At 42.3% G+C, this 25,318-nt stretch overlaps 1 long non-coding RNA gene across 2 annotated transcripts; it reads left to right on the top strand.

The window, feature by feature from the left end:
* The first annotated feature begins 15,626 nt into the window (after positions 1 to 15,626).
* LOC109266050 (uncharacterized) lies at positions 15,627 to 22,030 on the top strand. 2 transcript variants are annotated; one of them, XR_002079502.2, is made up of 3 exons: positions 15,627 to 16,241; positions 18,654 to 18,807; positions 21,598 to 22,030. It is a non-coding gene; the product is annotated as an uncharacterized LOC109266050 (long non-coding RNA). The 2 variants fall into 2 exon arrangements; XR_002079501.2 differs by lacking the exon at positions 21,598 to 22,030 and having other exon boundaries at positions 18,654 to 20,551.
* The last annotated feature ends 3,288 nt before the right edge of the window (positions 22,031 to 25,318 follow it).

Below are 25,318 nucleotides of genomic sequence, written 5' to 3'. Positions count from 1 at the left end.
AGGAGGGCATAATTTATCAATAATATGAATGAATAATCATTAGACATCCTGTATTCATTGGCAGAATAATAAAGGTACTTTACACAATTTTATGTCAATAAATTTGAAAATCTAGATGAAATAGACAAATCAACTGAAAAACACAATTAAAAAATGGAATCAAGAAAAAAATAAACATTTGAATAGTCCCATATTTGTCAAATAAATTGAATCCACAATTTATAGCCTTTACCTCCACCCCAACAAAACACTTTTTTTTTTAAGCTCTAGGCTTAGATTGTTTTATTGATGAGTTTGGTCAAATATTTAAGGAAACAACATAACCAAATAACACAAATTTCTCCAAAGAATAGGGGAAAAAGAAATATTTTTCAATCCAGTTTACAATGCCAGCGTAACCTTGACCCCAAACCTTCCAAAAGAAAGAAGTTCAAACTGACATCATTCATAAACAAAATTGCAAAAAACCCTGAATGAGTTAATAGCAAATCAAATCCAATCACATATAAAAAGGATAATACACCATAATCAAGTAAGATTTATTCTAATAATGCAAGGTTGGCTTAATATTAGAAAATCAGTCAATATAATTCATTACATGATTGGAATAAAGGAGAAAAACATAATCATCTTAATGTATGAAGATACAGTCATTGATAAAATTCAGTCCCTTTTCAATACAAAATCTCCCATCAAAGTAGGAACAGAGGGAGAATTTCTTAATTTTATCAATGATATCTAAAAAACCTTACGTCCAACTTTGGTACAAAGATGAAGTATTGACTGCTTCTTCCCTGACGCTGGAAACAAAATAATTATATCAACACTGTACTTGAGTATCTAGCCAGTGCAGGAAAGCAAGAAAAAGAAACCAACATTATAAAGATTGGAAAGACAAGGAAAAGTCATCATTCTCTGAAAACATGATTGTGTATGTAAAAAAAATATTCAAAAGACTCTATAAATAAACTATAAAAAATAATAAGCAAATTAACAAAGTCTCAGAATACAATATCAGTTACAGAGTTAACCATATTTCACAAAATTCATGTGATTCGGCAGAAAACAACAAATAGATCACTAATATGGGGTCTATTTTTTCGTAGTAGGCAAAAATTTCTGACATAGGACATAAAAACAGTAACAATAAAGAAAAGATTTATAAGATGGAATTCATTAAAATTAAAAACTTTTATTCATCAAGAAAAAACATTAAGATAGTAGAAAGACAAATCACAGAACTGGGAAAGGTATTTATAATAAATACATCCAACAAAGAACTCATATCCAGAATATATCTCCAAAAAAGAATGAACCAATTTCTTAATGTGCAAGAGACATATCAGTCGTTTCATAAAAGAGGATATCCAAATGGTCAATAAACATATGACAAGATGTTCAGTATATTAGTCATCAGGAAAATGCAAATTAAAATTATGTGAGATACCAACATACGTCACCAGAATGGCTGACATTAATAAGACTTAGAATATATTTTGAGGAAAATGTAGAGCACCAGGCACTTTTATACATTGCTTTTGGTAGTGTACGTAGGTACCTTGGAAAACACTTTGGTAGTTGCTACTAAAGTTAAACATTAATGTCTCTTATGATCCAGCAATTCTACTCTTTGGTACTCACCCAAGAAAATTAGAGTTTATGGTTACAAAAATGACATATATAACAATGTTCATGGAAGTGCAAAATATTCTCACTTCAAGCCACTTCTCCTTGCATATGACCAGATGCACTGCCCACCTTTCTGCCCATTGGGAAGAATCGCCCTCCCTTCTGCCTTCAGGGCAACTCCAGTGTGACTGTGATGCAGTCACCATCTATTTTGGGCTTGCATTTATCTGCAAGCCAAGTCTGAGGTATTTTCTCCTTTCCTGTCATTCAGCTATAGATGCAAATCTGAGGGAGGCACATGTGTGCAACCATGGTAACACGGATGTCTGGTTCACCAGCTCATGCAGCTGTCCTCATCCCTCTGGTCCTTCTTGGGCTCACCTAAATACATCTTTTCCATATTATGATGGAATGCTGGTCAACCCACACAGCTTTATGACTTGATAGACCTTTGTAATTTGGTAAACTCTGCCCCAGCTCAAAATGGATATTCTTGATTCAAAATGAGTCCAAATGTGACTCTGTGCTCCATGGTCAAACATACCACCTCCATCAGGGCCTAGTTACACACAGCAGCTGTTTCTAGAAAGGCTTAGGATGCCTGCAGTGGGCTGCAGGTGGCATGGTCTTGCTGATTTTGTGACTGAGATTTGCGATGAAGTACTCTCCATATTTTTCCCACTACTGACTCCTCAAATACCACAGTATGTGTTAGATCATAAGGCACTACTGGAACACAGTTTTGACCTGCTATACAGTCTTTTTCTGCTCTGAACCCAATCAAAGCTGACAGCCTAAGAAATCACCTGGTATATGGGCTTGATCAATATTTCTTGGTGTGGAATTGTTCCTACAAGAACCTGAACATTCCCATCAGATAACCCCCCCTTTTTTTTTACAGTATAGGATTCAGGATGCAGCCATCTGACTTTTATTTTGGACCCCTACACACTTGACTAAAATGGTATGTCCTTGAATCTTTTTCAGATTTATTTTCCACCTTCTGCAGCTTATATGTCTTACTATGACTTCAAGCCATCTCTTGCTTGTTCTGCCTGATCAATGTGATGTTACCAATTTAATGAATTAGCGGGATTATATTCAGGATGCTGATATGGTCTAGATCTCTTCAGACTGCATTGTGATATACTTTGGGAGAGTTAATTAGAGTTAAACTCTAAATGAATGTTTAATCCATGAGAATAAGCACTGTTTCTGAAGGAGAAGGCATTCCAGTCTGTACATTCCCTAATGCACACATTCGCTAGAGAACACATTCACTAATTCAATGGCACCTTATCATGTACTATTATTATTAATCTAATTTAACAGCAATACCATCTAGCATGGCAGCCATGGTCAGTGCTACTGGTTGGTTGAACTTGTAGTTCTCTAAGATTCATCATGTTTCTGCAGTAGGGAGACTGGGTGAATTAAATGAAGATGATAGGGGCCACAACTCTTGATTCCTGTTGACTTTAATGGAGATGCTAATCACCATCATTCACCCTGGAATGCTATATTGATTTTTGTTTGCTATCTTGACTGGAGTCTGGGATAATTTCAGAGGCTTCCATTTGTCTTTCGCCAATATGACAGCAACTAACCCACAAAACAAAGAGCTACACGATATCAGGGTATATACTGCCAGGTATTTATACTTGGCAGTATATCAATCACAATTATTACTTGAGGATTTGAGGAATTATAGTCAGTTTGTGGACCTAGCAGTCCCACTGTAAGTCAGCTATCGGCTAGGATTCTACTTTTTACCTGGTCACTATAGGCTTCCACTCCAACAAGGGGCCATGATGACACGTCATGTCTCTGGGTATCAGGGTCAATTCATACCCTTTGTCCAGTAGTTCTTGAAATATCTGGTATCCCCCCTTACCCAGTATATAATCACCCAAGTAAATTGGCATGGTTGCCTTTGGGAAAGAACTGCCAGAATGAGCGCAGTTTATATTTATTATATAGTATAGCTGTATCCTTCCTCCTGGGGACATGGGGCATCCTTTCTGTCAATGGGTTCCAGACCTTCTTCCCCTCCAGTATTTCTTATTATAGATGTGAAACAGATTTATCAGTGGCTTCCCATCCCCTTGGATTCTAGAAACACAATTTTTTAACATCTCCATAACTCCCTGCAGTTAATGCTTTGTAGGCAGCCCCTCCAGTCTTGCCAGTCATTACAGTCATTATGGATCTCTGGCTTCTCTATTGCTTCAGGTTCAATCCTCTCCATGGATGGTACGAAGCTTGGCTCTTGACTGCCTGTCCTACTGCCTACAGAAGTATGCCTCCACTGAACTTTTTATGGATGCTGGTGTGCCTCTCATCCATGCATTCCTGATGGCCTTGGTGAATGGTATGTCCTCTGGGTCTTTTCATAGAAAGAATCTTTTGGTCTTTCAGCCTCACGTATCCCCTCAGTGTATATTCTAGTGTGCCAAGATTGTTGGGCTTTTCATCCCTTTATGTGTCATCTGCCATGGCACTCAGGCATTTCATCTTCATCAACAAAGGCCAACATTCTCTCCAGGCTTCGTAGACTCACCCTAGCATTAAATGTTTCCTACCTTCTTGGGTCTGTGCCATAGTATTAAATCCTGTGTCTCAAAAGAGTGACCCCAAGTCAATAAATTCTTCCTTAACTAGTCTTACTCTGCAGTCCCCTGGGTCAAGCACCCCCAAAATCCAGGCCCAAGGGTATTCCCCTGGTTCATGCTAGTACCTGCTAGCTAATTCTTGCTGCTCTTTTGGCATATAATATCCTTCTCCTCTTTCCATGTACAGCACATTCCAGCAGGTTACACTACTTTAGATTTAACTCTGCTTTTTGGCCTGACATCCAGGAGAGGTGGTAGAACAATTCCTAAGGTGGGGAGGGGGGGGGCTGTCACCTGTTGCCTTGTTGAGAAATCTCTTCAGTGTCTCCCCACATTGGGAAGGTGCCAGTTCTTAGAATAGACGAGGACCATCTCTGGTCCAGGCGAGTTTACAGAGAGAGAGTCTTCAGGAACATCCATAAAGATGTCCCAAATCTATATTTCAGAGTCTCAATTTGTTAGCCAGTGACCCGGACTTGATGTGACATAACTCTAATTAAGTCCCATGCTTTATGCTCAGCTACGTCTGCTCTTCTACCATAGGACATGAGGACCTCTTTGTAAGCTATCAGGTTCTCAAATATCTTTCAACTTTCCATAAACTACCTCTGCTCCTTATCCTTCTATAAGCCATCAGTACAACTTAGTAATAACCAACCAACTCCACTGTCCTTGTGCATTGTTCTTTCAATGTCTTTCAAATGTTGGAATCACTGCAGCAGTAAGGATGTTCTCTTTCACCAGGATGTTTCCCCAGGTTTCTACCAGTGAAAGTCTTATTAGTTGGCTCACCACCTTGTGCCAGGAGCTATCTGTGCTCCACATACCAGTCACAATGGAGCCTCCACTGGGCTTCTTCCTTGCAAGCCAGATGGTGAGTGATCTGGTCCCCGATATTTCTATCTCCTTTCCTGGTACCAAGTGTCTCCATTAGGATCTTCCGGGAAAGAGACACCATGATAGAATTAGAAGTAAAAGACATTTATTAGAGAGATACCTGTGAAGGTAAAGGGGGGAGAAATCAGAAGTAGGTGGGAGAGCCTCAACTGTAAGGCCAGGCTGACTCCCATGGAGAGAGAGACACACAGCTGAGAATTTGGTTGGAAGAGCCTTAGACTATAGTGAAGCTCTGAAAAGATCTTGGCCAAACCTGTGGGGTCAGGGGGAGGCCCAGACCAGAGACTGGCTGTGAGAGGAGTACTGGATTGTGCAGGAATGGTCTGGTCTAGGGTTTGGGCCTTGGTGTGGTCATTAGCTGGGAGCAGCCCAGGGAGAGAGTTGCCTTGGTATAGACACTGATAGATCACTAAAGTATGGCAACTGGAAACTGTGGATAATGCCACTCTTCCTAGTGTGTTCTCCTGAAGGGGATTTAAGTGACTAGGGCATTTTAATGCCTAGAATATTCTATATTCTAACCCAAGACGTGGTGACATAGGTGTGTATACTTTGTGATAATTAATCTAGTCATGTACATAGGATTTGAGTACTTTTTTATATGCATTTTGTGCAAGTATGTATGTTATGCAAATAAATTTACTATAAAAATGTCAAGTAAAGAATCGAAGTTACTATTCTGAATAATTCTAACGTGATATTCTAAAAACAACCCTAGCCCTAGAAACAACCATCTAGTGAATTACAAGTAGTTTTGTTTTTATGTGTGTTAGGGAATTGCCTCATTTCTTCCACCACACTCTGTACAATCTCAAAATAATGAGTTATCTCTGCATATTTTATAGTAACTGAAGACAAGGACTCTCTTTGTGAACCACAATATTATTAAAAGATCTAAACTTCTGAAATATCTATTTTCTTCACATAAGACTTTAGTCTACATTGGAGCACCATGTTTAACGCATTCTTCTGAAGTTTCTGCCCAGGCCTGAGGTCCAAATGCTGCTGGGATGGAAAGATAATAGCTGATATTCAAAGTCCTATTGTGCAAAATCTATGGCCATGCCACCACTTATTGACAGAATTTGGATCAGTAGCCTAGAATATTGGCCAAGGTATGTTCCCAGTCCTCTGACATAGTCTCATTATCTGTGTGCTCTGACAGGCACAGCTCAGTCTTTATCTTAAAAAAAAAAAATCATAGTGAAAAATGGAAACATAAATAACATAGTGTGAATTCAGTACCAGTAGGAAAGCAGTTACTATATTTGGAAGTAAGAGTCTTCAGTTTTACCATTTTGGCATTAGGACCTCTGCTTTAGGTCTCAGAAGAGACTTTATTGTTCAAGCCATGGTCCCCTTTCCAAAAGCAAAATCAAGACATACTCTCAAAAGTGAGAACATTTTTCCCTTTTCAAAAAAGAGGGATGTAAGAAGTGCTTTTGGAATTTTCCAATTGTGACTCCAAGTGAATGATATAGAAAAACAAAATGTAGAAAACCGAGATGGAAACAGGATAATTTTCTTTTTTAGTACTATCGGATATCCCATCAGTCTCTTTTTCAAATTTCACAAATGCCTCTTAATTAATGAGCATCTCGTTAATACAAAGTCAAAAGTAAAAAAGAATTAAATTTGTTCTATCTTGAAAAATGACCCTGAAATCCCATAAAATGAAATTATAAGTAAAGAATCGCTCTTCTAAAGTGTGTTTTGATGGAACTATTTTTCAAAATGCAATTAGAAAGTTATAGCTAACTTAATAGTGATGACATAAATTCAACACAAGATTTTTAGAAGGCTATTTTTGTCTTCCTAACAAAACCACCTTATTTAAGATTAATAGGACAAAAACGTGCTCTATTTCTGTCCTGCCTCTGTCAGAGAGAAGTTTTAAAGCTGGCTGAGGTGGGTTTCTGAGACAGATGTCAGACACATGTTTTGAGGCATTTGTTAAATAAAGCTGCATGTCATGATCTGTCCCCCATGGGAAGTGATGTAAGGAAAAATTTTCAGTTGACAAGAGAAGAAAAATTTGGAAGAAAATTTGTAATATCCTAAAAGGAATTTCATACATCATTGAAAACAAAGGGGAGTGAAGCTAAATTAGATTGGGCTTGAGCTCTTTTTTTGAATCATGTCAGTCCAAAGCGTTCCAGCCAGTAGTCAGAACACCCCACAGATGAGGGCAGATTTACCACTTGACTTCACTGAATAACAATCTCAAAGCTTAAAGGAATCTTTGTAAAAGGGAAATAGTGAGGCTTAATGCATTCTGATTTTTTTCTAAAGGCAGTATGTTGCTTAAACATGAATTCTCAGAATGTAAAATGTAAAGATAAAGGACTATCTTGAATATACAATGCATTTGGAAACAGGGGGGAAATATCTGAAATAGTGTCTGAAAAAGCCATGGAATCTTTCTTCAACCAGAATGCTGAATGAAAGCAACGCCTGGGGCTTAGGCCTGGAGCTATGTCTATATAACAAGGCTGATTCCATTATTCTGTGGCTGTTTTCTTTTTTGTTTAAAACAATCCAATAGCTGCAAAATCAATCAGAGACCTTCATGGTTTATGTGATCCGGTTTTCAAGATAGACGAAGAAACAATTACCAAACTGCATTTGCTGATGAACCATTTCTAGAACCAAAATGTCTATGATTAAGGTAAATGGAGAAATATTTATTGTTATTGTTTAAACTCCTTTCCTATCAAATTTGAATAGAGCACATGTGGCCCAAGTTAATAAACAAATGACACCCACTTCTGTTTTAAGGTACTATTCTGGAGAAACTGTCATCTTAGATGGACAGCTATAAAGCTGACTGTTTCCTGGAACTGGTACTTTATTTTCCATGAACACTTGTAGCATAATCTATACATATGAAGAATGAAATACTTAAGTTGTACTTCCTCCTTTAAATGGAGAATATCAATTTCATATAATGTGGGAGTGTGGAGGAGAAGGTTGTTTGTGGGATGGAGAATCAACCATAGATGAAAGGGTTTCTGAAAAGCAGAGTAGGTATTCCCAGCTAACTCATAATCTGGCTGTTCGTCTTTTCCCAGTCAAAAGTATGGAAGTCTAGGAGACTCTTCCTCCAGCAGCCATGAGAAATACTCACAGATATTTTAACTGAAAGCATCAGCCCAGCTGTTACAGTGAAGAAGACCCACACTCCCCAGTCTTTCCATCACGTCCTCAATCTCGGAGATTATCTATTAAAGCTGGAGCAATGTAAAGGAGAGGTAGTTGATGAGATTTGCTTGATACTTTGCGAGACAGAAAGTTCTTATATGGAGGAATTAATTTTAAACAATCACAGAAAGAATCCTTTGCATTAGTATATGAGCCCCAAGCCTTGAAGTTGGTCAACACATCATGGATCATCGTGGCATGTGGATTAATGTGGAAGCAAAGAAGGATCAAGCAGAACCTAGGGCCGTCAAGGAACAGAGGGATCAGATGGGAGACACTAATCAAGACACTGAGAGCAGAGGGTTTATCAATCCCCAGTTGAGAAGACGCTATTGCATTTATACTCACATGGTATTTACAATTGCTGTGAAGAGGTATCAACTTGGGTGTCCATGTGCCACCCTGGTTTGCTGTTCAAATTATAGTCTCAGCAACAGCTGTACTAAAATTTAGCCAGCTCGAAGTTTCCACCAACACAATTGTCAGACCCTGGCCCTCGTGTCCCCAGTCGATTTTAGGAATTCCCAAGCACGCTCACTGTCTTACTCTCTGACCTTATCATTTAAGCTGCTGCTCACAGGTTTTGTGAGTTAGTCCCCTCTGCTCCACTGCTGCTTCTATATCCTATAAAAATGAACTTCAGCAGACGTGGCCGGCACTTCCACCTTCAGAGACCTTTCAGGCTGTGGTTGCAGCTTTGCATTCTACACAGAAATGAAAAGAACATCCCTCCCCTGAACTCTGCAATGTTGTGTTACCCGGGCCTAATTGCAGTATTGCGTGTGCCAGGAATTATTCTAGGCCTCTTGTCAAATGGTCCTTGTAGCCTTTCAGGCGTCAGGTCCCATTTTGTGGGCCAGCTGAGGAACAGAAACAGCCTTGCCCTCATATTCCCACTCAGCATCTCTTCCTGCTTCCTCACCCTTTCCCCTGTTCCCAATCGCTCTTGGAGCCAAAATGAAAATCAAACAAACAAAAACAGAAAAGGCCATTATGCATGGCAAGGGCAATTCAGTTCATGAGAAGGAATGAAGGGCCACGGGCCTGACATATCCAAGCCCTACGGGCCTGACATATCCAAGCCCTACGGGGTTGTTAATGCTGTGATGTGCTCTAAGAAAGTGCTCTTAAAAAGATGATTCCTGCTGGGAATTAGTCTCAGAAAGGCAAAGTACCCACCCGTGATGAGGCACACACCAGTTGTTTGTTTATAGACACGTCTATGGCTTTTTTCCACAGGAATATGGGCCTTCAAAGAAGTAGAGGCCAGCATTGCTGCTGCTTTTCAGGGAGATGAGTGGGCTTAGATGCGTAGGCTTTCCATGGACCATGATGGGTTCACCTGCAATTCCCTGATTCAGAGATGCCTGGAAGATGCCTAACTGGAGTTCTCCAGAAAGCTGACTTCTTTTAACTTGTTAATTTTTTTTGAAGTTTATGTATTTATTTTGAGAGAGAGAAAGAGTGAGCATGTGAGCGTGTATGTGCGCGTGTGTGTGGGCAGGGGTGGGGGTGGGGTGGAGGGGCAGAGAGAGGGGGGGGAGGGAAAATCCCAAGCAGGCTCTGCACTGTTGGTGCAGAGCCCCATGCAGGGCTAGATCTCACAAGCCGTGAGATCATGACCTGAGCCGAAGCCAAAAGTCAGATGTTTAACCCACAGCCACCCAGGCACCCCTTAATTTGTCATTTAAAAATTTTTTTAAAAATCTTTATTTATTTTTGAGAGAGAGAGAGAGAGAGAGACAGACAGCATGAGTGGGGGAGGGGCAGAGAGAGAGGAGACACAGAATCGGAAGCAGGCTCCAGGCCCTGAGCTGTCAGCACAGAGCCCAATGTGGGGCTCAAACCCACGAGCTGTGAGATCATGACATGAGCCGAAGTTGGACGCTCAACCGACTGAGCCACCCAGGCCCCCCTAATTTGTCATTTTTAATAAGACACAAATTTGATAAAGTGTTGAGATTATAACGTGAACCAAGCAGACCAGGGGAAGCAAGAGCTCTAGAGCAGACAGCCCTGGGTGTGAACCCTGGCACCACCATTCAGTAAATGTGACCTTGGGTATTTTGCTTAGGTATCCTATCCAAGCCTCAGTTTCCTCATCCATAAAATAGAGAGAAAATAATAATTGTCAGTGAAGACCAAGTGAAAAAATGCTCACAAGGGGTTTTCTAGTACAGAAAGTGGTTAACAACGGTTGGCCACTGTTACGAATATGGTAGACTTAAACACGGGCAAGCCTGGAGCTGACCAACACCAAGTGTTAATGTCACCTTTAGAGAATTTGGTCCCTAAATTTTGCCTTTAAATGAAAGTAGGGGCAGACACTAAATACTGTCACCTACAAATACAAAGAGGGAGAACAATGAGTTACCCGCAGGCTGAGGATTCTGATAGGAAAAGCCTGTAGGAGCCAGACCTAGACTGTAGCTAGAGCAGCTGATATGGAAGACGCTAGAGAGTGATAAAGGCTCTCATCCAAACAGTCTTTTATAAAGTTTGGCTCAATGTGAAAGCAATAAGAAGGCATCTAGAAGGCATAAGCAGGTCTTATTTTAAGTCAACAAATACAATAAAGTCATACAAAACACAAGGGGAAGTACTGAGAGGTGGGTGGCTCTGTGATGGTGTGCCTGGTGGGGAAAAACGATTCAATGATGGCACAAGGGCCCCTTTTTCTTCTGAGGGTGGGAGATAAGGGAGGGACAGAGGGAGAGGGAGAGACTCTTACACAGGGGCTCAACACGGAGCTCGATCCCACAACCCTGGGATCATGACCTAAGCGGAAATGAGGAGTCAGGCACTCAGCCAGCTGAGCTTCCCCGGGTCTCCACTTCCTCCACATGCTTCCATTAGTCTTGCAAATGGGAGGGTCATACCTAGAGGCTTTTTGTTCTTTTTCATATTCGTCCTGCTGTCTAGACTGAGGCCCCCAGTCCCAGGGTCCTGGGTTCCTGGCTTCTGGAGGGATGTCTCTTGTCCTGTGTACCTTTGTGGCAGCATTCTAGCTGCTATTTCTTCTCCTTTCCTGACCCATGTCTGTTGTAGGTGACCTAGTCCCCAGCCCCTCTCCTGTGGATGCTATGAAGCCTTGTGAGTTCTGAGGGTAATTCTGACTTGGCTCCCACCTGGGCCACATCCTCCTTGGTCCTTGTTGCAGAGCCGTCTGGCCCTGGGGAAGGTGGTGTCGCTCTCTTCCATGGCCCCCAGCCAGATACTCAGGTAGACCTAGGTCCTGTCTATGCTGCTTAGAACCAAAGTGGCCCAGGGAAGCCAAAACTCAGGCCTGCGTCTGCCTAACTCTGCCTAACAACCAAGATGATTTTGATGTGGCTGTGAACAAGGCTGGTAGATGACAGCTATAAGACAGCATTCTTGTGCCGTCCCAGGAGCTCCCATCTGCCCTCAGCCTGAACGTCAAGGCACTGATTTGATACCTGATATGCACACCCAATCCAGGCTGAAGCCATGAGAGAACAATGTCTATCATACAGTGTAATAGACTGTGTAAGGGTCTCCCCTTTCTCACTTCCTTTTCCTCTGGTCACTTTTATCCCTGGGCTCCTATCCCCCATTTCCTGTGTAATGTCTTTAGTCTACTATAGAACCGTAAGCCTTGTTGACTCACTGTCTGGTCAGTACTTAGCTAAAAGGATTATTTTCTTTTTTCTTTCTCTTCTTTATTAAAAAAAATTAATGTTTATTTTATTTTGAGAGACAGAGAAACACAGAGCACAGGCAGGGGAGGGGCAAAGAGAAAGGGAGACACAGGAGAAGCCCTGATTTTGCCTCCACTATGAGATCTCGCATGCCTCACTATTCCTACCACATACCCAGGTGACTTCTTGAAATGAAGCTAGGTGATAAGCAGATGACGGACAAATGTGAGAGAGAAATAATTGATTTTGTTTTTTGTTTTTCCCTAAAGGACTGAGTTCAAAGTGCTTTCTACGTTTGCAAATCAGATTACGTTTTAACCCAAGTATTAAATTCAGTTGTCAGTTGTTTTGGTTAGTTTGTTCCCAGGTGATCAGTGGGAGGAAAATCAGATTGGTTATAGAAAAAAGAAAAGAGCTATATGTTCTCTGTACATCCCAGCTGAAGTGTGAGTGAAATTTTCAGTCCTACTCTGTAGCTAGATCATATGAGAATTGGGAAAAGACGGACAAACACACAGAAGGACTGGGCATTTTTTGCCTCACCAAGATGAACCCCTGCGCCGAGTGATTCATGACAATACTGAGGAATGACAATGTTGAATCTGTTTCAATATGCATTTTTTGAAAGAATACATGAAAATGGAATGAATCTCACTAATTAGCTCACTCTAAGAGGCAAAGCCAATAGCACTAAAAAATTGCTCATGTTGAAGTCCTAGTCAGTGACTAAGCAGTAAATATATCTACTTCCTGAATCATGGGCTCAAATCAGGAAGTGACATTCATTAGTGCTTCTCAGTATTTAGTCATATCTAGACTCCTGCATCATCGATCTGTAGGTGCATAAGTACTCTAAAATTGGCAGCTAAAAATAACAAACACTTATCTTACAGTTTCTGAGGGTCGGGAATCCCAGAGTAACTTAGTCGGGTAGTTGGATGGTCTGACTCAGAACCTCCGTGACAATGGCAATTTAAGCTTTTGGGGGTGATCTGCAATCATCTAAAGGCTGGGGCTGAAAGATGCCTCCAAGATGGCTGACTCCATGGCTCTTGGCAGAAAGCCTTAGTTTCTCATCACGTAAGCCTCTCCCTAGGACAGCCAGAGGGTCTTCCTGAGATGGCAGTGGGCTTCCCCAGAGTGAGTGACCTGAGGGGTTGGGTGCAGGGAGAGGCAGAAGCCACAGTGTATTTTATGGCTTGACCTCAGAAATGACATACCACCAATTCTGCCGTATTCTATTAGTCACACAGAGACTAACAGTAACACCATTAGGGAGGTGCTTACACAGAGTGTGATCTTGTGTGTAACAAGAGCTGGGATCATTGTGACCATCATGGAGGCTGCCTACCATGACTCCTTTTAAAGAAAAAATAAATTCAACAGACCTCTGGCATTGTGTTACTTGAACTTGCAAAGAGACGAAAGCAAGTCGAGACCTTTGACATAAATAAGTTGTACAAACATGGGCTATAACTTTTCAAAGTTTTGTTTGTTCAGAATAATCAGGCCTCAAAACCCCAAAACTTTGTCAATCCTGGGATACAAATTTTAATAAGGTGTCCCTTGATAACTCTACGACTGTCTTGTTTGTTCACTTGAAGATAAGTTTCACATTGCAGTGTTATTGAAACCTGCATTAAGTAGATATCTAATCCACTTACTGCTAGAATCAACAGAAAATCTGCATTGCTTTTTTACTGCTATGCTTTTTGCTGATGAATGGCTGCAAGTTTGCCTGTGCAAAAATGCAATCTGCATAATACATCTGCTCCCGACATGAATACGGTACTGGCTGCTACAGCACAAATTCTTTAGATTTTGGCATGCCTATATCCTGTAGCCCCCAACATGATTCATCTCTCCTATCGCCTTCCCGATTCGAACCGCTGTATAATCTTCCTTTTCAGGATGCTATGATATCGTTTGCCTTCCCTCAGCGTAAGAGAGATCATAAATGAAAGTGCAAAGCAGTCACTGAAATCCTGTGGCACTGATCAATTTCGAGGCGATATCTCAAGATGGTACACAGCATGCTTATGTTAATTATTTATCATCACAGAAATAAAAAAAATGTGCTCACAACTTGTGACATACCAATATAGCTGTTTTCTCGACATATAACTGCATCCTAAGGTCCCCGTTTATACTGAGATGCCCAATCAAATGAAAAAGTATCCATGTTTATTTGTAGACACATCAGGCATGTTACCCCAAGACAGAGGCACAGAAAGTGGGTCTCCACAGCCAGCACATGACTCCATTAGTCTTGCAAATGAGAGGGTCGTACCCGGAGTCTTTCTGTTCTGACTCTCTTTCTCATATTCGTCCTGCGGTCTAGACTGAGGCCCCCAGTTCCAGCCAGATGGCAAGTCAGCATCTCAAAGGCATAACCTAAGGGGCAGAACAGCAGTAGGAATTAGGAATCTGTTGTCGCCATAAAGTTGGCTTCGCATTGGAAAATAGTATCCATATGTTTGAGGAGATTTTTGAACCACTTGGCACGACGTTCCCTGCCACCATCCAGAAAATGCCCTCCGGGCCTGAGAGCTTCTTAACAAAGGATTCCCTGGCTTTGACACCCAGTATGGCTTTCAAGGATGATATGGAGCCTCTGACCCTAGACATCTGGACTGTCAGCCACAGTCTGTTATCAGACTGTGTCTATCAGAACTCCTTGCCCATCTGAGCAGATAAAAGAATCCTCACAAAATGGATTCCTCTCCTCTCAGAAGGCCCCCTGGCTCTCACGTCGCGTAAACCCTGGAGAGGGAGGCCTGGCTTTCACTTCTCTGGCTCTGTCTGCCGGGTGTATTGCAACTGACACTAATGCCATGCTGGAGAGACACAGCACGTGGGGTCTTCCTGCTCATCCCGTCTCCTGTCTGCTGTTAGGCGATGGATGGCCACTTAGTCATTAAAAGGGACAAACAAATAAAATTTCTCACACTCAGAACTGAATGTGCACCCACTTTCGGCATCTGTCAGAGTGCAGCAGTAGATGGAGAAAGCCGTCCCTGTTCTGCTCTCTGTCTAATCAGGATGTGGCCTGGAGTTCCTCTTCCTGAGGACTAGAGAGAAAGCACCAGAAAGCACAGGGGAAGCCGTGTATGCAATGTGCTGATGTTGACTTTGCTCCAGCGCCTTTGCTTTTTAAAAACATACTTTCAAAACCCTGAAGACTTCTAGAATACAAATGGTTGGAGACAAAGAGAAACTGCTTTGTTAAGAAATCCCTTGGGATAATTCTCTGATATACTCAGGCTTCAGTTTGGGTGCGGAAGTTCCCAGAAATCCATTTTACTGAGGGTCGTGTTCATTCTTTACTATTGAACTGCTGCAGGGAATCCGAACTAAAGCATAACAAGGAGAATGAGGAAAGCCTCGCAGCAGCTGAGCCACACTGGGGGCGCCCACAGCAAACGCTGATCTGCCAGCAATAATCTTGGGTCTCCTGGGCAAAAATCCCATGCAGCTCGGTGACGGTCAGACTCCCCTCTCATTGCTAATGCAAATGCATCCTATAGATATCACTGAAAAGGATCATTAAAAGTGAGCTCTACGGCTCTCACTTCAGCTGCTTGCCTCCCAGGCTGGGAGGAGCCGGCAGTGTCTAGAATCTCATTAGACCTGCAGCCAGGAAGTAGTTTAAAGCATTACATCATAAGGTTGTCAAGGGAACTCGCCAGGCTGCCTCTCTGGCATCCTGTGGTCCATGCTGACGTGTTCTCTAGACCAGGGGAGGAGTAGAGAGGTGGCCTGCAGCCTGAAGCATGACAGCCAGCAGCCCAGGCTCAGAGAGGTGACATTTATGCTGGGATATCTTCTAGGCTGGATCCTGAGATAGGTCTCAGCAGTACAGCAATTCTGTCGTCCACTGTGTGGTAGGAAAGACCCTCCCTGGTATTAGCACCTGCCAGGAGCTCCGGAAGACTTCTTCCTGACCGTCCTCAGCCTGACATCTGAAGGAGGCTATGAAGCTTGCTGAGGGCACCATTCGCTCCCAGAGAGCCCAGGCCCCAGCTTCCTGTTGCCTTTAGAATGCGACCCTGTATTCGTTCTATTAGTTCCCTGGGCTGCCGAATGAAGTGCCACCACCCGAGTGTTCTTAAACAACAGAAATGTCTTCTCTTCTCCTTCCGGAGACTGGAAGTGTGAGATTAAGGTATCGGCAGCACCATGCTTCCTGTGAAGCCTCTAGGGCAGGATCTGGCCCGGCCCCTTCGGCCCCTTATGGCCCCAGGTAGGTGTTCCTTGGTGGGCAGCAGCCTCCGTCCTCGCTGAGCTGCCTTCCTTCTGTGCAGCAGTGTCTTTACGTGAGGTGCTCCTCTCTGTGCCTGTCTCCATTTTCCTCTCCTACAAAGATACCAGTCCTATTGAATTGATCTCAAATTGATTACACAAAGAGCCTATTTCCAAATAAGGTCAGATTCGCAGGTACTGGGGTGAGGACTTCAATGTTGAAGGACGCAACTCAGTTCATAACAGGCCCACTCTTCCAGTGCACAATCACTTCCCCAGGCCTGTGGTATGGCAGGCCCACGCCTGGCTGTGTAACAAACTCACGGAACACCAGGTGGAAAGTCAAGCCAAAGTCGAGCTGTTAAAATGGAGCCATTGAGGAAATGGAGACAACACTGTGGCCTTGGATAGCAAGGTCACTTCATGATTCTGAACTTGCCAATAGCTTCATAGTTGCTCCTATCTCCCTTCCTGTGGCTCTAAGGGAAGGTGTATGGGACAAGGAGCTCTCAACAAAATCATCTGGGAAGGGTTTCCCTTCCCATAATCACAGACAGGATGTTATCCTGGCTTTCTGTTCAGTAATATTCTCCAAGACCTCGAGACTGGGCAGTTTCCTCAGTCCTATGAACGGTCCATCCTTGGCAGTCCAGAGAAAACATTTCTAGTGAGATGTGTTTGTCTTTTCTCTCTTAATAGAGGCCATTCTTTTAAGATCACAAAGTGTTTTTGCATTATCTTAATGTCAGAAGCCTGCCAGAACTCTTTAGAAAGGTAGCATTCTGGGGTGCCTGGGTGGCTCAGTCGGTTAAGTGTCCGATTTTGGCTCAGATCATGATCTCATGGTTGGTGAGTTCCAGCCCTGCATGGGGCTCTGCACTGACAGCTTGGAGCCAGGAGTCTGCTTTGGATTCTGTCTCTCTCTCTCTCTCTCTCTCTCTCCCCCTTTCTCTCTCTGCCCCACCCCTGCTTGCTCTCTCTCTCTCCCTCAAAAATTAATAAATAATAAAAAACATTGTTAAAAAGTAAAACAAGGAAGGTAGTATTTAATTCCACTCCTAGAAGCATAAAAGACCAGGAGACGATGCCACTCCACTCACGTGCTTTCTCCAAAGGTGTATAGAGAGGGAGGCTCCCAAATTTTTCAGCAGAAGCGAATACTGTGTTTGAAACAGCACCCTTAACAATTGGATTAAGGCCATTTACTGAAATAGCAATTTCCTTTCTGCAAATAAGGATGGTTAATTTCAGGTGAGGAAAGGTTAATGGGCACATGTAACAGTGTTAGAACATCCTTCTTGCAGCCAAGGGAAGGACATAGAAACACGGAGAGGTTTGGTGCTGGTCCCAAAGTTCTTTCCCACATTCTGGGATTATTTCTCCTACATCCTGAAGCCAGCTTGGTCCCAGAAAAATTGTAACTATCATTTAGTCACTTGCTGGGTGCTTTACATATATTATCTCACAGACCCTACAGGAGGTGCTATAGCATAAGGACAAAGATCTCAGGCCCCAGAGTCAAATAGTTAGACTCAAGTTCACACTCCCACTTTTCACCTCCCCATATGACTGCAGGCAAGTCAGTGAGCTTCTTTGTGCTATGACATGGGAGGTCCAAATTACAATGTCATAGAGTGGCTGTAAAGATTGAGAGAGAGAGCCTATAGGAACACTCAATAAATGTTAGTTCCTATTATCAGGTACCGTAATTATTCCCACTTTACATATTACATCCCACTTTTAAAAGGAACCTGTGTTTCAGAAGAGCTAAATTACATGTTCAGGTCACACGACTAATTATGGAGAACAGGTTCTAGTCTAAGCTTTGGCCAACGGAAGCCCCGCCTCCCCCATAGCGCTGACTATTATGCACAATTGCCTGCCTAACAGTTTGGAGCAACATTGCTTTGGGGGCTCCCTGACCATTTTCAGATCAGACTTCTGCCTTTCTGTCTCCTTCTGGGAATACAGCATCCTCCTAGGCTCCCCTTCTAACAAGAGCCCAGGGCTCTCCTTTAAAACCCATCTTCCCTAGAGAACGCCACATAGTTTCGACCAAATCTTTCCCCTCAGCAGGCCCCTGGCTGTCTCATGCAAGAGTGGCCACACCCGTCTGCTCAAATATCTAGGGAGGATGGTGGCTTAATTATTTTTCATTTACTCAACAATAGCACAAAAGGCAGGCTTTCAAGTCACTGTGGCCCAGGTACTGTGATACAACCCACACTTATGGCCCCAGTCCTCACAGAGAGTCTGATCTGGAAAGGAAGGAAGACCCATAGGTAATTAGCTCTTACACTTCAGGGAAAGTGGTTACGAAGGGGGCTGCTGTTGATGAACCTCGAGGGGTGGGGGTGCCAAGGTGGAACTGCGTTGGCTAGGTCTGGGCTATTGAGTCTGATTTCACCAACAGGACTTGAGGCAAAAGCCTCCCGGCAAAGAAGAAAGAGCCAACACTGATGGAATTGGTGTAAGCCTAAATAACCCTAGGCGGAGGGGTCGGTGCTGCTGGAGTTGGCTGAGCCCGAGAGTGATGGGATGTGGCTGGAGATGGAGGCCGAGCCCAGGTGGGGAGGTCTTTGAATGCCCACTGCCCTGCCGCTTTGGCTTTTGTCCTGCATGCCAGCGACTCTAAGCCTTCACCCTCCATCAGAAGCACCTGAGGGCTAGACAAAAAATGCAGATTTCTACCTGCCCTGCAAAAGGTTTTGATTCAGCACATCGGGGATGGGGCCTGCACATTCACTTTTCTAACATTCTCAGCTAACCCTGAGCCTGCTCATCTAGCACCACGCTTTGAATATTGTTGCGTCAGAGAGTGGGTTAATGGAGAACTATCCGGAAAATATTTGCATTTTAAATTGAGGCACCTTGGTTTTTCCTAGAGAAAGCCCTGAGGGAACCAGTGGGCATGCTTCACTGCTCCTTCCTGTCTACTGTCTCCTCCCCTCTGCCTAGGGCTGGGCCACCACAGGTGTTGGGCTAAGCTCCAGCTTGGGTGCCAGCACAGCACCCTACTTTGCCCAGCAGCAAGGCTTTGAGAAGGGCAGCATCATTTCTGGTGTTTGTTTTCCCTGAGAAAGGATGCTCTGGCCCCTGCCCTCATGCCACTCGCTGGCTGAGGGTCCCTGGCTCCCCCTGCTGTCCCGCTCCCACCCTAAAGTGGTTGCTAATGGTTTCCACAGGTTTTTTTGTTGTTGCTGCAGGTGAATCAGGATGCCTCAGTTCAGCTCTTCCTTGGATAGCTGCTGAGATCAAAATCAACTTTGCTGCCTCTTTCCAGTGGGAAATAACCCACGTTCCACCTAGGGTATACAAACTCCCTTGCAAAAGCAAAGAAAATGTCATCTTGAAAAAGATATGCCATTGAGGAGTTGGAAATCAAACTTTAACGGCCTCTGCATACCTCTGTGAGCTCATCTCTTTCCCTCCCAATCTCACTCTGTCCAGGCTAACCGCCATGACATTCATCCAACATACCAGGCGAGTCTGGGGCTTTGCACCGGCTATTCCATCTGCCTGGAATGTTCTTCCTACAATATCAACATGGCTCACTCTCTTGTCTTTCAGTGAAACCTGCTTAAAACACCAAGCCCTTTCCCCAACACACACACACACACACACGGACACACACATGGGCACACAGATACACACACACAAACTCACATTGTCCCCCTAGTTCTACTTCATTTTTTCCATGGCACATATCACTACCTCCCACACTGTATATTTTACTTATCTGTTTGTTCATAGTCTGAATCTTACCCCCTAGAATATAAGCTTCATGAACACAGGAATTCTAGTCCAGTTTGTTCACTATGGGCTGTCTCACACCCAGAACAATACTTGGAACACATAGTTCTAGAAAGACAGTATTTCTTGAATGACACAAACTGGTTCTCTTACACCCTGGTTTTAAGACCTGGACTTGTTCAGTATCTATCTTGCCCAGAATGGCAGTCAAGCTACTGTATGCCTCTTATTAATAAAAACGAGAATAATATCTGCCTTACCCAGATTTCAGTTTGAGAAAGATAAGCTAATATCTAAACTATGAAAGGCTGTGAAACATGAACTGTAAAACAAATGCAAGTTATTTTAATTATTTTCCTATTTCCCCCAAAGAGTATAACAAATATACTCAAAGAAGTCATTACTATGACTAGTACTTTTTTACAGGCCTACTTGAATAGGCTTTCTTTGTTTTACTATGTTCATAAATAACTCTTCATATGTGCTAGAGAAATAGAAAGAAATGTGAAAGCTTCTAATGGTGAAAAAATAAATAGAAATAAATCAAGTGTAAGATTATTCAATTGAGTGTGTTTGGTTAATGTATAAACAGTAATGAGTGACATTAAGTTACAAGGCACTAGAGGGATTGTTCACTCAATATCATCGGAGTAAAATAATGGGAAAAAGTAAATGTTCATCAATTTTATTAATATATGTAGCTCCAATGTCCCCAGGCCACCCAAACTACAAGTTTAATTGCGATCACACTGACATGAATTCATAGAGTCTGCTGGCCTACATGATTACAGGCTCCCCTATATAACTATAGGCCATCTGCAAAGACTTCCCCAAGTAATCTGAGAATGTCTGGAGTACTTTGAATGTGCTCATGATGATTTCCCTCAGGGTTTTCTGCTGTACCCTACTTGTTGATGTCCACCACCTTCACCCCTTAAAGAAGGTGCTGTGGGAGCATTGCTTTAGAATGTGGAGAACCAGTCCTCAGTGCTCCAGTTTCCATAACCCCAAATAGCCTGTGTCCTACCAGCACTGGAGTCATGATGTGTCAGCTTCCACAGTGGGGAGCTGGCCCTTCTTAAGTCTTGCACCTAGACCCTGGGGATGTGCTAGGAAATGACAGATGAAAAGCCAACAGCCTTTTCCCTTGCTTCGTGTCATTCGGCATAAGACTCGTCTTATAAAATGGCCATCAACAGAAAGCATGCCTTCACATGAACACAGAAAAATCCTTACTGCTTAACAAGCCATAAATAGACCTGATCTCAGATTTCTCGAAAGCTTTATTGTACTTTTAGTGGTGACTCTGGTGAATTAACTTCTGTGAAGAAGCAGACAGGCTGTTGAAAAACAGGAAACAGGTAAAATACATTCTCCAGCTTCAGAAAACCCAGCCATAATTACCCTTGGATTGTGATTAGTGGTGCTGCACATGTGGCTGTTTTCCAAAGCCTTCCTGGCCTCCCCATAGCCCACTTTGCACTCTGGGCAAGTGTGGCCCAGCTGTGCTCATTTTCTGCTTGCTTTTCCCTGGCAAAGAAACATTTGTGCAATTCTCCGTTCAAGCAGTAAAGAATGACTCTCAATCCTTCCACCTTTGATAGGAAATAAAAGATCAGAATGCCCTGTCTCTTCCAGAGAAACACAACGGAGGGAACATCTCAGGTAATAGCCGTTGGGACTATTGTTCCCAAGAGGAATGCTGTGCCCCCGTTTCTCACCAGACAGGCCACAATGCCTCCACTCCATGCCCGAGCACAGAGAGTCCATGGGCTTTATGTATACGCTTGTGGGGTAGTCTGCCTACTAATAAATGAATATTCTCTTCTCAAGAAATGCATTGGAGGGATCCTCAAATTCAAATAGTGTAGAACCTCTCTTGAAAAGGTAGTAAGTTTTGGGATGCTCAGTCAGGGTGGCTCAGTCAGTTAAGTATCCGACTCTTGATTTCAGCTCAGGTCATGATATCAGTCATGAGATGGAGTCCGGCATTGGATCTGCACTGCTGGGCTTAAGGTTCTCTCTCTGTCTCTCTCTGTCTCTCTGTCTCTCTCTGTCTCTGTCTCTGTCTCTCTCTCTCTCTCTCTCTGCCCCTCCTCTGCTCACATGCCCTCTCTCTCAAAATAAATAAAATAAACATTAAAAAACACATTTTTAAATGTTTATTTATTTTTGAGAGGGAGAGAGACAGAATGTGAGTGGGTTAGGGGCAGAGAAAGAGGGAGACACAGAATCTGAAGCAGGCTCCAGGCTCCGAGCTATCAGCACAGAGCCTGATGCAGGGCTCGAACTCACAAGCCATGAGATCATGACCTGAGTGGAAGTCGGATGCTCAACCGGCTGAGCCACCCAGGTGCCCCAAAATAAAATAAAATTTAATTTAATGTAATTTAATGTAATTTAATGTAATTTAATGTAATTTTTTAAAAAGGTGAAAGGCTCTGTTTCACTTTTCTTGGTTTTCATGCACAGACATAAACCCACATGCCTTAAATTTACCTATAAGCAACGATCTGTACGATACCTATGAAATGAATACTCAGTGGTAAAAAGACCAGGTGTTATCAGCCCAGACTGGAAGTCAGTGTGAAATTTGGCCACACGCTACAGTCATATGAGTTGGTATGGTCAGATCAGTCATTTTGAGTTAATGGGAGTTTTCTCTTTCTACCATACATTTAAGCATGAGACACAATGCCACCGGTATCATTGAACTCCAGGCTTAAATTCAAAATCTCGTTGTTTTTTGCGAATAATTCAACAACTTTATATCTTATAAATAAAAAAGAAAAGCTTGGTAAAACAAGAAAAGAAAATGACAGAAAATTGAATCCAAGTCACCTTCTTTGATTTCTATTTTGTCTGGTTTTTAAAGGCAAACTGACTGGGCTTGAAGGAAATGTTGGATCTGGGATGAAAGGTAACAAAATGGAGAAGACAGAGTGGGGAGATGACACGTGTGAATCACCTTTGTCACTCACAGGTTTGCCTTTCCCTAGCTATTATTGCTAGAACCTGTTTGCTCAAAGGTCCAGCACCTTGTCTGGAGCCCAAGAATGATTTGAGGAAAACTGCAAGCCATATTCCTGCTCAACGACAGTCTGAAGTCAGAGGTTTGAAGAACAAGACACATAGAATGGAATCTAACTCCTGAAGGACATCAAAAAAGGGAATTTCCAAGTCATGTCTTGTACAACCCAGCTCTTCAAATTAGCATACAATCGTTTCAGCCTTTCTGAACACATTTTTTTAAACTTCAGAGCAAACAATCAAACTGGTTCATGGATAATTTAGAACGTTTTTGTAAGGGTAACATTGGTGTGTTTCCTTTGACTCGTGGAAATTAATGTTAAATTCATTAATTCCTTTTATATCTTGAAATTGTCCTTTTAACATAAAATTATTTAACTGCTAAGTAACAAAAAAGTATTCTTTAAATCCTTCCGTTTATCTTAATTCTCTCAAAGGTTCACAATGTGAGAACATTCACCAAAGGTAATCACAGAGCCAATACAAGTTGAAAGGCATTCTAGACATCCGGATGAAACATTTTAAAATTTGGCAAAAACGAGCATAACATATCAGTTTCTGAAAAGTAATACAAGTTGATAAGTATTCTTGTGTCAGAGTTATCCAGGGAAACAAACAACATGATATACAGCTGACCCTTGAACAATACAGGTTCGAACTGCATAGATCCACTTATACGTGGATTTTGTACAGTACTGTAAATGTATTTTCTTTTCCTTCTGATTTTCTTTCCTCTAGCTTCCTTTATTGTAAGAATACAGTATATAATACAGATAACATATAAAATACGTGTAAATCATCTGCTTAGGTTATCGGTAAAGCTGGTCAGTAGCAGTCTCTTATTACTTAAGTTTTGAGGGACTCGAAAGTTATACACAGATTTTTGACTGTCCAGGGGGTTGGCACTCCTCACCCCCAGGTTGTTCAAGGGTCAACTGTACATATATAGAGAGATTTTAAGGAACTGGCTTACAGGACTTTGGAGACTGGCAAGTCTAAAACTGGTTAGGTCAGGCCAGCTAGCTGCAGATTTCATTTTAGAGTTGATGTTGCAGCTTTGAGTTTGAAATCTTTAGGGCAGACCGTCAAGCTGAAAACTCAGGTAGAGTTTCTATGTTGTAGTTTTAATACAAAAATTTTTCTTCCTAAAACCTCAGACTTGCTCGTAAGGCCTTCAACTGTTTGGGTGAGGCCCGCCCACTATATGGAGGGTAATCTGCTTTACTAAAAGCTTTCTGATTGTAAATGCTAATCACACTTAAAAAACATCTTTATAGCAACATCTGTATTGGTGTTTGACCAAGAACTGGACACCACAGCCTAGATGAGTTGACTCACGAAATCAAACTATCACAGTCCTAAAAGCAGCTTGTGTGCTCAGAATAAAGAGTTGGAATTCCCTTAAACAATTACTTACTTTCCCACAAGAAGCACTATCCATTATTAATTATCCAATAGAGTCCTCATAGAAATAGATAACTGTCTTCAAGATAGGAACGTGTGTGTATGTGTGTGCATGTGTGTGTGTGTGTGTGTGTGTATGTATAAGAGGGAGTTAGCAAAATGATTACTAATGACTTTAATGGGTTTTTTTTTGAGAATGAAGGACAGAGTGTGAGTGGGGGAGGGGCAGAAACAGAGAGGAAGACACAGAATCTAGAGCAGGCTCTAGGCTCTGAGCTGTCAGGTCAGAGCCCCACGCAGGGCTCAAACTCACAGAGCACGAGATCATGACCTGAGCCGAAGCCTGACTGAGCCGCCCAGGAGCCCCAGATGAATAGTGACTTGAAGTTACAATTTCCATTTGATTATAAATTTTAAAACGAAGTACCTTTTATTCATTTGTTCTCTTAGTCTAGGGAATTTGATATATAAATAAATTTATACTACTGTTAAAACTTTTAAAAACTACTCTTAAAAACTGCAAAAAAAAAATGCTGGTTTTAAATTAAATGGTCTTCCGATACTGGTGGCTTATCTTGTAATGAACTAACCTCCATACAGATAATTATTATAAATTCTGTTAAAAAAAAAAAACAAAAAACATTTCATGACACAGAGAGTCTCTAAAGCAGATGTAGACTGCAGGTGGGAGGAAGGGGACATGACAAAAGGAACTGCACTGAGCGAGAGCCACATTTATACAACTTCTCTCCCAAGGACACTCCCTTCCCTGTGAGGCACAGATGGTTAGAACTCTAGTAAAAAGTAGCATTCTCATGAAGTGCTTCAATTATAAATTTCCTCTTGAAATTAAGGGGGAAATCCTGGAAAGGCGACAGCTAGAAGGCTAGG

Source organism: Panthera pardus, unplaced genomic scaffold (genome assembly GCF_024362965.1).
Source record: "Panthera pardus isolate Hobbes unplaced genomic scaffold, ASM2436296v1 HiC_scaffold_1, whole genome shotgun sequence".
Classification (NCBI taxonomy): domain Eukaryota; kingdom Metazoa; phylum Chordata; class Mammalia; order Carnivora; family Felidae; genus Panthera; species Panthera pardus.
The sequence above is the reverse complement of the archived record's forward strand: the minus strand, read 5'-3'. Positions and strand labels throughout refer to the sequence as shown.